The sequence below is a fragment of the Protomyctophum bolini genome (genome assembly GCF_963924005.1).
Source record: "Protomyctophum bolini genome assembly, chromosome: 15".
NCBI lineage: Eukaryota > Metazoa > Chordata > Actinopteri > Myctophiformes > Myctophidae > Protomyctophum > Protomyctophum bolini.
The window spans coordinates 4315779-4331038 of record NC_137876.1 but is presented as its reverse complement, the minus strand read 5'-3'; positions in this window follow the sequence as shown (position 1 = coordinate 4331038).

Sequence of the window (15260 nt, the reverse complement as noted above, 5' to 3'; positions counted from 1 at the left end):
AAATAATGGTTAGAAGCTGTTTTTCAACAACCAAAAGTGTCAAATAATGTTTTAGGAGCTGTTTCTCAACAACCAAAAGTGTAAAATAATGTTTTAGGAGCTGTTTCTCAACAACCAAAGTGTCAAATAATGGTAAGAAGCTGTTTTTCAACAACCAAAAGTGTCAAATAATGTTTTAGGAGCTGTTTCTCAACAACCAAAAGTGTAAAATAATGGTAAGAAGCTGTTTTTCAACAACCAAAAGTGTCAAATAATGTTTTAGGAGCTGTTTCTCAACAACCAAAAGTGTAAAATAATGTTTTAGGAGCTGTTTCTCAACAACCAAAGTGTCAAATAATGGTTAGAAGCTGTTTTTCAACAACCAAAAGTGTCAAATAATGTTTTAGGAGCTGTTTCTCAATAACCAAAAGTGTAAAATAATGTTTTAGGAGCTGTTTCTCAACAACCAAAGTGTCAAATAATGGTTAGAAGCTGTTTTTCAACAACCAAAAGTGTCAAATAATGTTTTAGGAGCTGTTTCTCAACAACCAAAAGTGTAAAATAATGTTTTATGAGCTGTTTCTCAACAACCAAAGTGTCAAATAATGGTTAGAAGCTGTTTTTCAACAACCAAAAGTGTCAAATAATGTTTTAGGAGCTGTTTCTCAACAACGAAAAGTGTAAAATAATGTTTTAGGAGCTGTTTCTCAACAACCAAAGTGTCAAATAATGGTTAGAAGCTGTTTTTCAACAACCAAAAGTGTAAAATAATGTTTTAGGAGCTGTTTCTCAACAACCAAAAGTGTAAAATAATGTTTTATGAGCTGTTTCTCAACAACCAAAGTGTCAAATAATGGTTAGAAGCTGTTTTTCAACAACCAAAAGTGTCAAATAATGTTTTAGGAGCTGTTTCTCAACAACCAAAAGTGTAAAATAATGTTTTAGGAGCTGTTTCTCAACAACCAAAGTGTCAAATAATGGTTAGAAGCTGTTTTTTAACAACCAAAAGTGTCAAATAATGTTTTAGGAGCTGTTTCTCAACAACCAAAAGTGTAAAATAATGTTTTAGGAGCTGTTTCTCAACAACCAAAGTGTCAAATAATGGTTAGAAGCTGTTTTTCAACAACCAAAAGTGTAAAATAATGTTTTAGGAGCTGTTTCTCAACAACCAAAAGTGTAAAATAATGTTTTAGGAGCTGTTTCTCAACAACCAAAGTGTCAAATAATGGTTAGAAGCTGTTTTTCAACAACCAAAAGTGTCAAATAATGTTTTAGGAGCTGTTTCTCAACAACCAAAAGTGTAAAATAATGTTTTAGGAGCTGTTTCTCAACAACCAAAGTGTCAAATAATGGTTAGAAGCTGTTTTTCAACAACCAAAAGTGTCAAATAATGTTTTAGGAGCTGTTTCTCAACAACCAAAAGTGTAAAATAATGTTTTAGGAGCTGTTTCTCAACAACCAAAGTGTCAAATAATGGTTAGAAGTTGTTTTTCAACAACCAAAAGTGTCAAATAATGTTTTAGGAGCTGTTTCTCAACAACCAAAAGTGTAAAATAATGTTTTAGGAGCTGTTTCTCAACAACCAAAGTGTCAAATAATGGTTAGAAGTTGTTTTTCAACAACCAAAAGTGTCAAATAATGTTTTAGGAGCTGTTTCTCAACAACCAAAAGTGTAAAATAATGTTTTAGGAGCTGTTACTCAACAACCAAAGTGTCAAATAATGGCCTCCCAAAATAATTTGCCTAAAATAATTTGCCTCCCAAAATAATTTGCCTAAAATAATTTGCCTCCCAAAATAATTTGCCTCCCAAAATAATTTGCCTCCCAAAATAATTTGCCAAAATAATTTGCCTGCCAAAATAATTTGCCTCCCAAAATAAATTGCCTCCCAAAATAATTTAACTCCCAAAATAATTTGCCTCCCAAAATAATTTGCCGAAATAATTTGCCTCCCAAAATAATTTGCCGAAATAATTTGCCTCCCAAAATAATTTCCCAAAATAATTTGCCTCCCAAAATAATTTGCCGAAATAATTTGCCTCCCAAAATAATTTGCCAAAATAATTTGTCTCCCAAAATAATTTGCCAAAATAATTTGCCAAAATAATTTGCCTCCCAAAATAATTTGCCAAAATAATTTGCCTCCCAAAATAATTTGCCAAAATAATTTGCCTCCCAAAATAATTTGCCAAAATAATTTGCCAAAATAATTTGCCTCCCAAAATAATTTGCCAACCCAAAATAATTTGCCTCCCAAAATAATTTGCCAAAATAATTTGCCTCCCAAAATAATTTGCGTCCCAAAATAATTTGCCAAAATAATTTGCCAAAATAAATTTGCCTCCCAAAATAATTTGCATCCCAAAATAATTTGCCAAAATAATTTGCCTCCCAAAATAATTTGCCAAAATAATTTGCCTCCCAAAATAATTTGCCAAAATAATTTGCATCCCAAAATTATTTGCCAAAATTATTTGCCTCCCAAAATAATTTGGCAAATAATGTTTTAGGAGCTGTTTCTCAACAACCAAAGTGTCAAATAATGGTTAGAAGCTGTTTTTCAACAACCAAAAGTGTCAAATAATGTTTTAGGAGCTGTTTCTCAATAACCAAAAGTGTAAAATAATGTTTTAGGAGCTGTTTCTCAACAACCAAAGTGTCAAATAATGGTTAGAAGCTGTTTTTCAACAACCAAAAGTGTCAAATAATGTTTTCGGAGCTGTTTCTCAACAACCAAAAGTGTAAAATAATGTTTTAGGAGCTGTTTCTCAACAACCAAAGTGTCAAATAATGTTTTAGGAGCTGTTTCTCAACAACCAAAAGTGTAAAATAATGTTTTAGGAGCTGTTTCTCAACAACCAAAGTGTCAAATAATGGTTAGAAGCTGTTTTTCAACAACCAAAAGTGTCAAATAATGTTTTAGGAGCTGTTTCTCAACAACCAAAAGTGTAAAATAATGTTTTAGGAGCTGTTTCTCAACAACCAAAGTGTCAAATAATGGTTAGAAGCTGTTTTTCAACAACCAAAAGTGTCAAATAATGTTTTAGGAGCTGTTTCTCAACAACCAAAAGTGTAAAATAATGTTTTAGGAGCTGTTTCTCAACAACCAAAGTGTCAAATAATGGTTAGAAGCTGTTTTTCAACAACCAAAAGTGTCAAATAATGTTTTAGGAGCTGTTTCTCAATAACCAAAAGTGTAAAATAATGTTTTAGGAGCTGTTTCTCAACAACCAAAGTGTCAAATAATGGTTAGAAGCTGTTTTTCAACAACCAAAAGTGTCAAATAATGTTTTAGGAGCTGTTTCTCAACAACCAAAAGTGTAAAATAATGTTTTAGGAGCTGTTACTCAACAACCAAAGTGTCAAATAATGGCCTCCCAAAATAATTTGCCTAAAATAATTTGCCTCCCAAAATAATTTGCCAAAATAATTTGCCTCCCAAAATAATTTGCCAAAATAATTTGCCAAAATAATTTGCCTCCCAAAATAATTTGCCTCCCAAAATAATTTGCCTCCCAAAATAATTTGCCTGCCAAAATAATTTGCCTCCCAAAATAATTTGCCTCCCAAAATAATTTGCCTCCCAAAATAATTTGCCAAAATAATTTGCCTCCTAAAATAATTTGCCTCCCAAAATAATTTGCCTCCCAAAATAATTTGCCAAAATAATTTGCCTGCCAAAATAATTTGCCTCCCAAAATAAATTGCCTCCCAAAATAATTTAACTCCCAAAATAATTTGCCTCCCAAAATAATTTGCCTCCCAAAATAATTTGCCAAAATAATTTGCCTCCCAAAATAATTTGCCTCCCAAAATAATTTGCCGAAATAATTTGCCTCCCAAAATAATTTGCCGAAATAATTTGCCTCCCAAAATAATTTCCCAAAATAATTTGCCTCCCAAAATAATTTGCCGAAATAATTTGCCTCCCAAAATAATTTGCCAAAATAATTTGTCTCCCAAAATAATTTGTCTCCCAAAATAATTTGCCAAAATAATTTGCCTCCCAAAATAATTTGCCAAAATAATTTGCCTCCCAAAATAATTTGCCAAAATAATTTGCCTCCCAAAATAATTTGCCAAAATAATTTGCCTCCCAAAATAATTTGCCAAAATAATTTGCCAAAATAATTTGCCTCCCAAAATAATTTGCCAAAATAATTTGCCTCCCAAAATAATTTGCCAACCCAAAATAATTTGCCTCCCAAAATAATTTGCCAAAATAATTTGCCTCCCAAAATAATTTGCGTCCCAAAATAATTTGCCAAAATAATTTGCCTCCCAAAATAATTTGCCTCCCAAAATAATTTGCCAAAATAATTTGCCTCCCAAAATAATTTGCCTCCCAAAATAATTTGCCTCCCAAAATAATTTGCCTCCCAAAATTATTTGCCTCCCAAAATAATTTGCCTCCCAAAATAATTTGGCAAATAATGTTTTAGGAGCTGTTTCTCAACAACCAAAGTGTCAAATAATGGTTAGAAGCTGTTTTTCAACAACCAAAAGTGTCAAATAATGTTTTAGGAGCTGTTTCTCAATAACCAAAAGTGTAAAATAATGTTTTAGGAGCTGTTTCTCAACAACCAAAGTGTCAAATAATGGTTAGAAGCTGTTTTTCAACAACCAAAAGTGTCAAATAATGTTTTAGGAGCTGTTTCTCAACAACCAAAAGTGTAAAATAATGTTTTATGAGCTGTTTCTCAACAACCAAAGTGTCAAATAATGGTTAGAAGCTGTTTTTCAACAACCAAAAGTGTCAAATAATGTTTTAGGAGCTGTTTCTCAACAACCAAAAGTGTAAAATAATGGTAAGAAGCTGTTTTTCAACAACCAAAAGTGTCAAATAATGTTTTAGGAGCTGTTTCTCAACAACCAAAAGTGTAAAATAATGTTTTAGGAGCTGTTTCTCAACAACCAAAGTGTCAAATAATGGTTAGAAGCTGTTTTTCAACAACCAAAAGTGTCAAATAATGTTTTAGGAGCTGTTTCTCAATAACCAAAAGTGTAAAATAATGTTTTAGGAGCTGTTTCTCAACAACCAAAGTGTCAAATAATGTTTAGAAGTTGTTTTTCAACAACCAAAAGTGTCAAATAATGTTTTAGGAGCTGTTTCTCAACAACCAAAAGTGTAAAATAATGTTTTAGGAGCTGTTTCTCAACAACCAAAGTGTCAAATAATGGTTAGAAGCTGTTTTTCAACAACCAAAAGTGTCAAATAATGTTTTAGGAGCTGTTTCTCAACAACCAAAAGTGTAAAATAATGTTTTAGGAGCTGTTTCTCAACAACCAAAGTGTCAAATAATGGTTAGAAGCTGTTTTTCAACAACCAAAAGTGTCAAATAATGTTTTAGGAGCTGTTTCTCAACAACCAAAAGTGTAAAATAATGTTTTATGAGCTGTTTCTCAACAACCAAAGTGTCAAATAATGGTTAGAAGCTGTTTTTCAACAACCAAAAGTGTCAAATAATGTTTTAGGAGCTGTTTCTTAATAACCAAAAGTGTAAAATAATGTTTTAGGAGCTGTTTCTCAACAACCAAAGTGTCAAATAATGGTTAGAAGCTGTTTTTCAACAACCAAAAGTGTCAAATAATGTTTTAGGAGCTGTTTCTCAACAACCAAAAGTGTAAAATAATGTTTTAGGAGCTGTTTCTCAACAACCAAAGTGTCAAATAATGTTTTAGGAGCTGTTTCTCAACAACCAAAAGTGTAAAATAATGTTTTAGGAGCTGTTTCTCAACAACCAAAGTGTCAAATAATGGTTAGAAGCTGTTTTTCAACAACCAAAAGTGTCAAATAATGTTTTAGGAGCTGTTTCTCAATAACCAAAAGTGTAAAATAATGTTTTAGGAGCTGTTTCTCAACAACCAAAGTGTCAAATAATGGTTAGAAGCTGTTTTTCAACAACCAAAAGTGTCAAATAATGTTTTAGGAGCTGTTTCTCAACAACCAAAAGTGTTAAATAATGTTTTATGAGCTGTTTCTCAACAACCAAAGTGTCAAATAATGGTTAGAAGCTGTTTTTCAACAACCAAAAGTGTCAAATAATGTTTTAGGAGCTGTTTCTCAACAACCAAAAGTGTAAAATAATGTTTTAGGAGCTGTTTCTCAACAACCAAAGTGTCAAATAATGGTTAGAAGCTGTTTTTCAACAACCAAAAGTGTAAAATAATGTTTTAGGAGCTGTTTCTCAACAACCAAAAGTGTAAAATAATGTTTTAGGAGCTGTTTCTCAACAACCAAAGTGTCAAATAATGGCTAGAAGCTGTTTTTCAACAACCAAAAGTGTCAAATAATGTTTTAGGAGCTGTTTCTCAACAACCAAAAGTGTAAAATAATGTTTTAGGAGCTGTTTCTCAACAACCAAAGTGTCAAATAATGGTTAGAAGTTGTTTTTCAACAACCAAAAGTGTCAAATAATGTTTTAGGAGCTGTTTCTCAACAACCAAAAGTGTAAAATAATGTTTTAGGAGCTGTTTCTCAACAACCAAAGTGTCAAATAATGGTTAGAAGTTGTTTTTCAACAACCAAAAGTGTCAAATAATGTTTTAGGAGCTGTTTCTCAACAACCAAAAGTGTAAAATAATGTTTTAGGAGCTGTTACTCAACAACCAAAGTGTCAAATAATGGCCTCCCAAAATAATTTGCCTAAAATAATTTGCCTCCCAAAATAATTTGCCTCCCAAAATAATTTGCCTCCCAAAATAATTTGCCAAAATAATTTGCCTCCCAAAATAATTTGCCTCCCAAAATAATTTGCCTCCCAAAATAATTTGCCTCCCAAAATAATTTGCCTCCCAAAATAATTTGCCTCCCAAAAATAATTTGCCTGCCAAAATAATTTGCCTCCCAAAATAATTTGCCTCCCAAAATAATTTGCCAAAATAATTTGCCTCCCAAAATAATTTGCCAAAATAATTTGCCTCCCAAAATAATTTGCCTCCCAAAATAATTTGCCAAAATAATTTGCCTGCCAAAATAATTTGCCTCCCAAAATAAATTGCCTCCCAAAATAATTTAACTCCCAAAATAATTTGCCTCCCAAAATAATTTGCCAAAATAATTTGCCTCCCAAAATAATTTGCCTCCCAAAATAATTTGCCTCCCAAAATAATTTGCCAAAATAATTTGCCTGCCAAAATAATTTGCCTCCCAAAATAAATTGCCTCCCAAAATAATTTAACTCCCAAAATAATTTGCCTCCCAAAATAATTTGCCGAAATAATTTGCCTCCCAAAATAATTTGCCGAAATAATTTGCCTCCCAAAATAATTTCCCAAAATAATTTGCCTCCCAAAATAATTTGCCGAAATAATTTGCCTCCCAAAATAATTTGCCAAAATAATTTGTCTCCCAAAATAATTTGCCAAAATAATTTGCCTCCCAAAATAATTTGCCAAAATAATTTGCCTCCCAAAATAATTTGCCAAAATAATTTGCCTCCCAAAATAATTTGCCAAAATAATTTGCCAAAATAATTTGCCTCCCAAAATAATTTGCCAACCCAAAATAATTTGCCTCCCAAAATAATTTGCCAAAATAATTTGCCTCCCAAAATAATTTGCCAAAATAATTTGCGTCCCAAAATAATTTGCCAAAATAATTTGCCAAAATAATTTGCCTCCCAAAATAATTTGCCTCCCAAAATAATTTGCCTCCCAAAATAATTTGCCTCCCAAAATAATTTGCCTCCCAAAATAATTTGCCTCCCAAAATAATTTGCCAAAATAATTTGCCTCCCAAAATAATTTGCCAAAATAATTTGCCTCCCAAAATAATTTGCCTCCCAAAATAATTTGCCAAAATAATTTGCCTCCCAAAATAATTTGCCAAAATAATTTGCCTCCCAAAATAATTTGCCAAAATAATTTGCCTCCCAAAATTAATTTGCCTCCCAAAATAATTTGCCTCCCAAAATAATTTGCCAAAATAATTTACCTCCCAAAATAATTTGCCTCCCAAAATAATTTGCCTAAAATAATTTGCCTCCCAAAATAATTTGCCTCCCAAAATAATTTGCCTCCCAAAATAATTTGCCAAAATAATTTGCCTCCCAAAATAATTTGCCTCCCAAAATAATTTGCCTCCCAAAATAATTTGCCTCCCAAAATAATTTGCCTCCCAAAATAATTTGCCAAAATAATTTGCCTCCCAAAATAATTTGCCTCCCAAAATTATTTGCCTCCCAAAATAATTTGGCAAATAATGTTTTAGGAGCTGTTTCTCAACAACCAAAGTGTCAAATAATGGTTAGAAGCTGTTTTTCAACAACCAAAAGTGTCAAATAATGTTTTAGGAGCTGTTTCTCAATAACCAAAAGTGTAAAATAATGTTTTAGGAGCTGTTTCTCAATAACCAAAGTGTCAAATAATGGTTAGAAGCTGTTTTTCAACAACCAAAAGTGTCAAATAATGTTTTAGGAGCTGTTTCTCAACAACCAAAAGTGTAAAATAATGTTTTATGAGCTGTTTCTCAACAACCAAAGTGTCAAATAATGGTTAGAAGCTGTTTTTCAACAACCAAAAGTGTCAAATAATGTTTTAGGAGCTGTTTCTCAACAACCAAAAGTGTAAAATAATGTTTTAGGAGCTGTTTCTCAACAACCAAAGTGTCAAATAATGGTTAGAAGCTGTTTTTCAACAACCAAAAGTGTAAAATAATGTTTTAGGAGCTGTTTCTCAACAACCAAAAGTGTAAAATAATGTTTTAGGAGCTGTTTCTCAACAACCAAAGTGTCAAATAATGGTTAGAAGCTGTTTTTCAACAACCAAAAGTGTCAAATAATGTTTTAGGAGCTGTTTCTCAATAACCAAAAGTGTAAAATAATGTTTTAGGAGCTGTTTCTCAACAACCAAAGTGTCAAATAATGGTTAGAAGCTGTTTTTCAACAACCAAAAGTGTCAAATAATGTTTTAGGAGCTGTTTCTCAACAACCAAAAGTGTAAAATAATGTTTTAGGAGCTGTTTCTCAACAACCAAAGTGTCAAATAATGGTTAGAAGTTGTTTTTCAACAACCAAAAGTGTCAAATAATGTTTTAGGAGCTGTTTCTCAACAACCAAAAGTGTAAAATAATGTTTTAGGAGCTGTTTCTCAACAACCAAAGTGTCAAATAATGGTTAGAAGTTGTTTTTCAACAACCAAAAGTGTCAGATAATGTTTTAGGAGCTGTTTCTCAACAACCAAAAGTGTAAAATAATGTTTTAGGAGCTGTTACTCAACAACCAAAGTGTCAAATAATGGCCTCCCAAAATAATTTGCCTAAAATAATTTGCCTCCCAAAATAATTTGCCTCCCAAAATAATTTGCCAAAATAATTTGCCAAAATAATTTGCCTCCCAAAATAATTTGCCTCCCAAAATAATTTGCCTCCCAAAATAATTTGCCTGCCAAAATAATTTGCCTCCCAAAATAATTTGCCTCCCAAAATAATTTGCCAAAATAATTTGCCTCCCAAAATAATTTGCCAAAATAATTTGCCTGCCAAAATAATTTGCCTCCCAAAATAAATTGCCTCCCAAAATAATTTGCCAAAATAATTTGCCTCCCAAAATAATTTAACTCCCAAAATAATTTGCCTCCCAAAATAATTTGCCTCCCAAAATAATTTGCCGAAATAATTTGCCTCCCAAAATAAATTGCCTCCCAAAATAATTTAACTCCCAAAATAATTTGCCTCCCAAAATAATTTGCCAAAATAATTTGCCTCCCAAAATAATTTGCCGAAATAATTTGCCTCCCAAAATAATTTGCCGAAATAATTTGCCTCCCAAAATAATTTGCCGAAATAATTTGCCTCCCAAAATAATTTCCCAAAATAATTTGCCTCCCAAAATAATTTGCCGAAATAATTTGCCTCCCAAAATAATTTGCCAAAATAATTTGTCTCCCAAAATAATTTGCCAAAATAATTTGCCTCCCAAAATAATTTGCCAAAATAATTTGCCTCCCAAAATAATTTGCCAAAATAATTTGCCTCCCAAAATAATTTGCCAAAATAATTTGCCAAAATAATTTGCCTCCCAAAATAATTTGCCAACCCAAAATAATTTGCCTCCCAAAATAATTTGCCAAAATAATTTGCCTCCCAAAATAATTTGCCTCCCAAAATAATTTGCCTCCCAAAATAATTTGCCTCCCAAAATAATTTGCCTCCCAAAATAAATTGCCTCCCAAAATAATTTAACTCCCAAAATAATTTGCCAAAATAATTTGCCTCCCAAAATAATTTGCCTCCCAAAATAATTTGCCGAAATAATTTGCCTCCCAAAATAATTTGCCGAAATAATTTGCCTCCTGAAACAATTTCCCAAAATAATTTGCCTCCCAAAATAATTTGCCGAAATAATTTGCCTCCCAAAATAATTTGCCAAAATAATTTGTCTCCCAAAATAATTTGCCAAAATAATTTGCCTCCCAAAATAATTTGCCTCCCAAAATAATTTGCCAAAATAATTTGCCTCCCAAAATAATTTGCCAAAATAATTTGCCTCCCAAAATAATTTGCCAAAATAATTTGCCTCCCAAAATAATTTGCCAACCCAAAATAATTTGCCTCCCAAAATAATTTGCCAAAATAATTTGCCTCCCAAAATAATTTGCCAAAATAATTTGCGTCCCAAAATAATTTGCCAAAATAATTTGCCAAAATAAATTTGCCTCCCAAAATAATTTGCATCCCAAAATAATTTGCCAAAATAATTTGCCTCCCAAAATAATTTGCCTCCCAAAATAATTTGCCAAAATAATTTGCATCCCAAAATTATTTGCCAAAATTATTTGCCTCCCAAAATAATTTGGCAAATAATGTTTTAGGAGCTGTTTCTCAACAACCAAAAGTGTAAAATAATGTTTTAGGAGCTGTTTCTCAACAACCAAAGTGTCAAATAATGGTAAGAAGCTGTTTTTCAACAACCAAAAGTGTCAAATAATGTTTTAGGAGCTGTTTCTCAACAACCAAAAGTGTAAAATAATGTTTTAGGAGCTGTTACTCAACAACCAAAGTGTCAAATAATGGCCTCCCAAAATAATTTGCCTAAAATAATTTGCCTCCCAAAATAATTTGCCAAAATAATTTGCCTCCCAAAATAATTTGCCAAAATAATTTGCCTCCCAAAATAATTTGCCTCCCAAAATAATTTGCCTCCCAAAATAATTTGCCTCCCAAAATAATTTGCCTGCCAAAATAATTTGCCTCCCAAAATAATTTGCCTCCCAAAATAATTTGCCAAAATAATTTGCCTCCCAAAATAATTTGCCAAAATAATTTGCCTCCCAAAATAATTTGCCTCCCAAAATAATTTGCCTCCCAAAATAATTTGCCTCCCAAAATAATTTGCCTCCCAAAATAATTTGCCACCCAAAATAATTTGCCAAAATAATTTGCCTCCCAAAATAAATTGCCTCCCAAAATAATTTAACTCCCAAAATAATTTGCCTCCCAAAATAATTTGCCAAAATAATTTGCCTCCCAAAATAATTTGCCTCCCAAAATAATTTGCCTCCCAAAATAATTTGCCTGCCAAAATAATTTGCCTCCCAAAATAAATTGCCTCCCAAAATAATTTAACTCCCAAAATAATTTGCCTCCCAAAATAATTTGCCGAAATAATTTGCCTCCCAAAATAATTTGCCGAAATAATTTGCCTCCCAAAATAATTTCCCAAAATAATTTGCCTCCCAAAATAATTTGCCAAAATAATTTGCCTCCCAAAATAATTTGCCAAAATAATTTGCCAAAATAATTTGCCTCCCAAAATAATTTGCCAAAATAATTTGCCAAAATAATTTGCCTCCCAAAATAATTTGCCAACCCAAAATAATTTGCCTCCCAAAATAATTTGCCAAAATAATTTGCCTCCCAAAATAATTTGCCAAAATAATTTGCCAAAATAATTTGCCAAAATAAATTTGCCTCCCAAAATAATTTGCATCCCAAAATAATTTGCCAAAATAATTTGCCTCCCAAAATAATTTGCCAAAATAATTTGCCTCCCAAAATAATTTGCCAAAATAATTTGCATCCCAAAATTATTTGCCAAAATTATTTGCCTCCCAAAATAATTTGGCAAATAATGTTTTAGGAGCTGTTTCTCAACAACCAAAGTGTCAAATAATGGTTAGAAGCTGTTTTTCAACAACCAAAAGTGTCAAATAATGTTTTAGGAGCTGTTTCTCAATAACCAAAATTGTAAAATAATGTTTTAGGAGCTGTTTCTCAACAACCAAAGTGTCAAATAATGGTTAGAAGCTGTTTTTCAACAACCAAAAGTGTCAAATAATGTTTTAGGAGCTGTTTCTCAACAACCAAAAGTGTAAAATAATGTTTTAGGAGCTGTTTCTCAACAACCAAAGTGTCAAATAATGTTTTAGGAGCTGTTTCTCAACAACCAAAAGTGTAAAATAATGTTTTAGGAGCTGTTTCTCAACAACCAAAGTGTCAAATAATGTTTTAGGAGCTGTTTCTCAACAACCAAAAGTGTCAAATAATGTTTTAGGAGCTGTTTCTCAATAACCAAAAGTGTAAAATAATGTTTTAGGAGCTGTTTCTCAACAACCAAAGTGTCAAATAATGGTTAGAAGCTGTTTTTCAACAACCAAAAGTGTCAAATAATGTTTTAGGAGCTGTTTCTCAACAACCAAAAGTGTAAAATAATGTTTTAGGAGCTGTTTCTCAACAACCAAAGTGTCAAATAATGGTTAGAAGCTGTTTTTCAACAACCAAAAGTGTCAAATAATGTTTTAGGAGCTGTTTCTCAATAACCAAAAGTGTAAAATAATGTTTTAGGAGCTGTTTCTCAACAACCAAAGTGTCAAATAATGGTTAGAAGCTGTTTTTCAACAACCAAAAGTGTCAAATAATGTTTTAGGAGCTGTTTCTCAACAACCAAAAGTGTAAAATAATGTTTTAGGAGCTGTTTCTCAACAACCAAAGTGTCAAATAATGGTAAGAAGCTGTTTTTCAACAACCAAAAGTGTCAAATAATGTTTTAGGAGCTGTTTCTCAATAACCAAAAGTGTAAAATAATGTTTTAGGAGCTGTTTCTCAACAACCAAAGTGTCAAATAATGGTTAGAAGCTGTTTTTCAACAACCAAAAGTGTAAAATAATGTTTTAGGAGCTGTTTCTCAACAACCAAAGTGTCAAATAATGGTTAGAAGCTGTTTTTCAACAACCAAAAGTGTAAAATAATGTTTTAGGAGCTGTTTCTCAATAACCAAAAGTGTAAAATAATGTTTTAGGAGCTGTTTCTCAACAACCAAAGTGTCAAATAATGGTTAGAAGCTGTTTTTCAACAACCAAAAGTGTCAAATAATGTTTTAGGAGCTGTTTCTCAACAACCAAAAGTGTAAAATAATGTTTTAGGAGCTGTTTCTCAACAACCAAAGTGTCAAATAATGGTAAGAAGCTGTTTTTCAACAACCAAAAGTGTCAAATAATGTTTTAGGAGCTGTTTCTCAATAACCAAAAGTGTAAAATAATGTTTTAGGAGCTGTTTCTCAACAACCAAAGTGTCAAATAATGGTTAGAAGCTGTTTTTCAACAACCAAAAGTGTAAAATAATGTTTTAGGAGCTGTTTCTCAACAACCAAAGTGTCAAATAATGGTTAGAAGCTGTTTTTCAACAACCAAAAGTGTAAAATAATGTTTTAGGAGCTGTTTCTCAATAACCAAAAGTGTAAAATAATGTTTTAGGAGCTGTTTCTCAACAACCAAAGTGTCAAATAATGGTTAGAAGCTGTTTTTCAACAACCAAAAGTGTCAAATAATGTTTTAGGAGCTGTTTCTCAACAACCAAAAGTGTAAAATAATGTTTTAGGAGCTGTTTCTCAACAACCAAAGTGTCAAATAATGGTAAGAAGCTGTTTTTCAACAACCAAAAGTGTCAAATAATGTTTTAGGAGCTGTTTCTCAACAACCAAAAGTGTAAAATAATGTTTTAGGAGCTGTTTCTCAACAACCAAAGTGTCAAATAATGGTTAGAAGCTGTTTTTCAACAACCAAAAGTGTCAAATAATGTTTTAGGAGCTGTTTCTCAACAACCAAAAGTGTAAAATAATGTTTTAGGAGCTGTTTCCCAAAATAATTTGCCTCCCAAAATAATTTGCCTCCCAAAATAATTTGCCAAAATAATTTGCGTCCCAAAATAATTTGCCAAAATAATTTGCCAAAATAAATTTGCCTCCCAAAATAATTTGCATCCCAAAATAATTTGCCAAAATAATTTGCCTCCCAAAATAATTTGCCTCCCAAAATAATTTGCATCCCAAAATTATTTGCCAAAATTATTTGCCTCCCAAAATAATTTGGCAAATAATGTTTTAGGAGCTGTTTCTCAACAACCAAAGTGTCAAATAATGGTTAGAAGCTGTTTTTCAACAACCAAAAGTGTCAAATAATGTTTTAGGAGCTGTTTCTTAATAACCAAAAGTGTCAAATAATGTTTTAGGAGCTGTTTCTCAACAACCAAAGTGTCAAATAATGGTTAGAAGCTGTTTTTCAACAACCAAAAGTGTCAAATAATGTTTTAGGAGCTGTTTCTCAACAACCAAAAGTGTAAAATAAAGTTTTAGGAGCTGTTTCTCAACAACCAAAGTGTCAAATAATGTTTTAGGAGCTGTTTCTCAACAACCAAAAGTGTAAAATAATGTTTTAGGAGCTGTTTCTCAACAACCAAAGTGTCAAATAATGGTTAGAAGCTGTTTTTCAACAACCAAAAGTGTCAAATAATGTTTTAGGAGCTGTTTCTTAATAACCAAAAGTGTCAAATAATGTTTTAGGAGCTGTTTCTCAACAACCAAAGTGTCAAATAATGGTTAGAAGCTGTTTTTCAACAACCAAAAGTGTCAAATAATGTTTTAGGAGCTGTTTCTCAACAACCAAAAGTGTAAAATAAAGTTTTAGGAGCTGTTTCTCAACAACCAAAGTGTCAAATAATGTTTTAGGAGCTGTTTCTCAACAACCAAAAGTGTCAAATAATGTTTTAGGAGCTGTTTCTCAATAACCAAAAGTGTAAAATAATGTTTTAGGAGCTGTTTCTCAACAACCAAAGTGTCAAATAATGGTTAGAAGCTGTTTTTCAACAACCAAAAGTGTCAAATAATGTTTTAGGAGCTGTTTCTCAACAACCAAAAGTGTAAAATAATGTTTTAGGAGCTGTTTCTCAACAACCAAAGTGTCAAATAATGGTTAGAAGTTGTTTTTCAACAACCAAAAGTGTCAAATAATGTTTTGGGAGCTGTTTCTCAACAACCAAAAGTGTAAAATAATGTTTTAGGAGCTG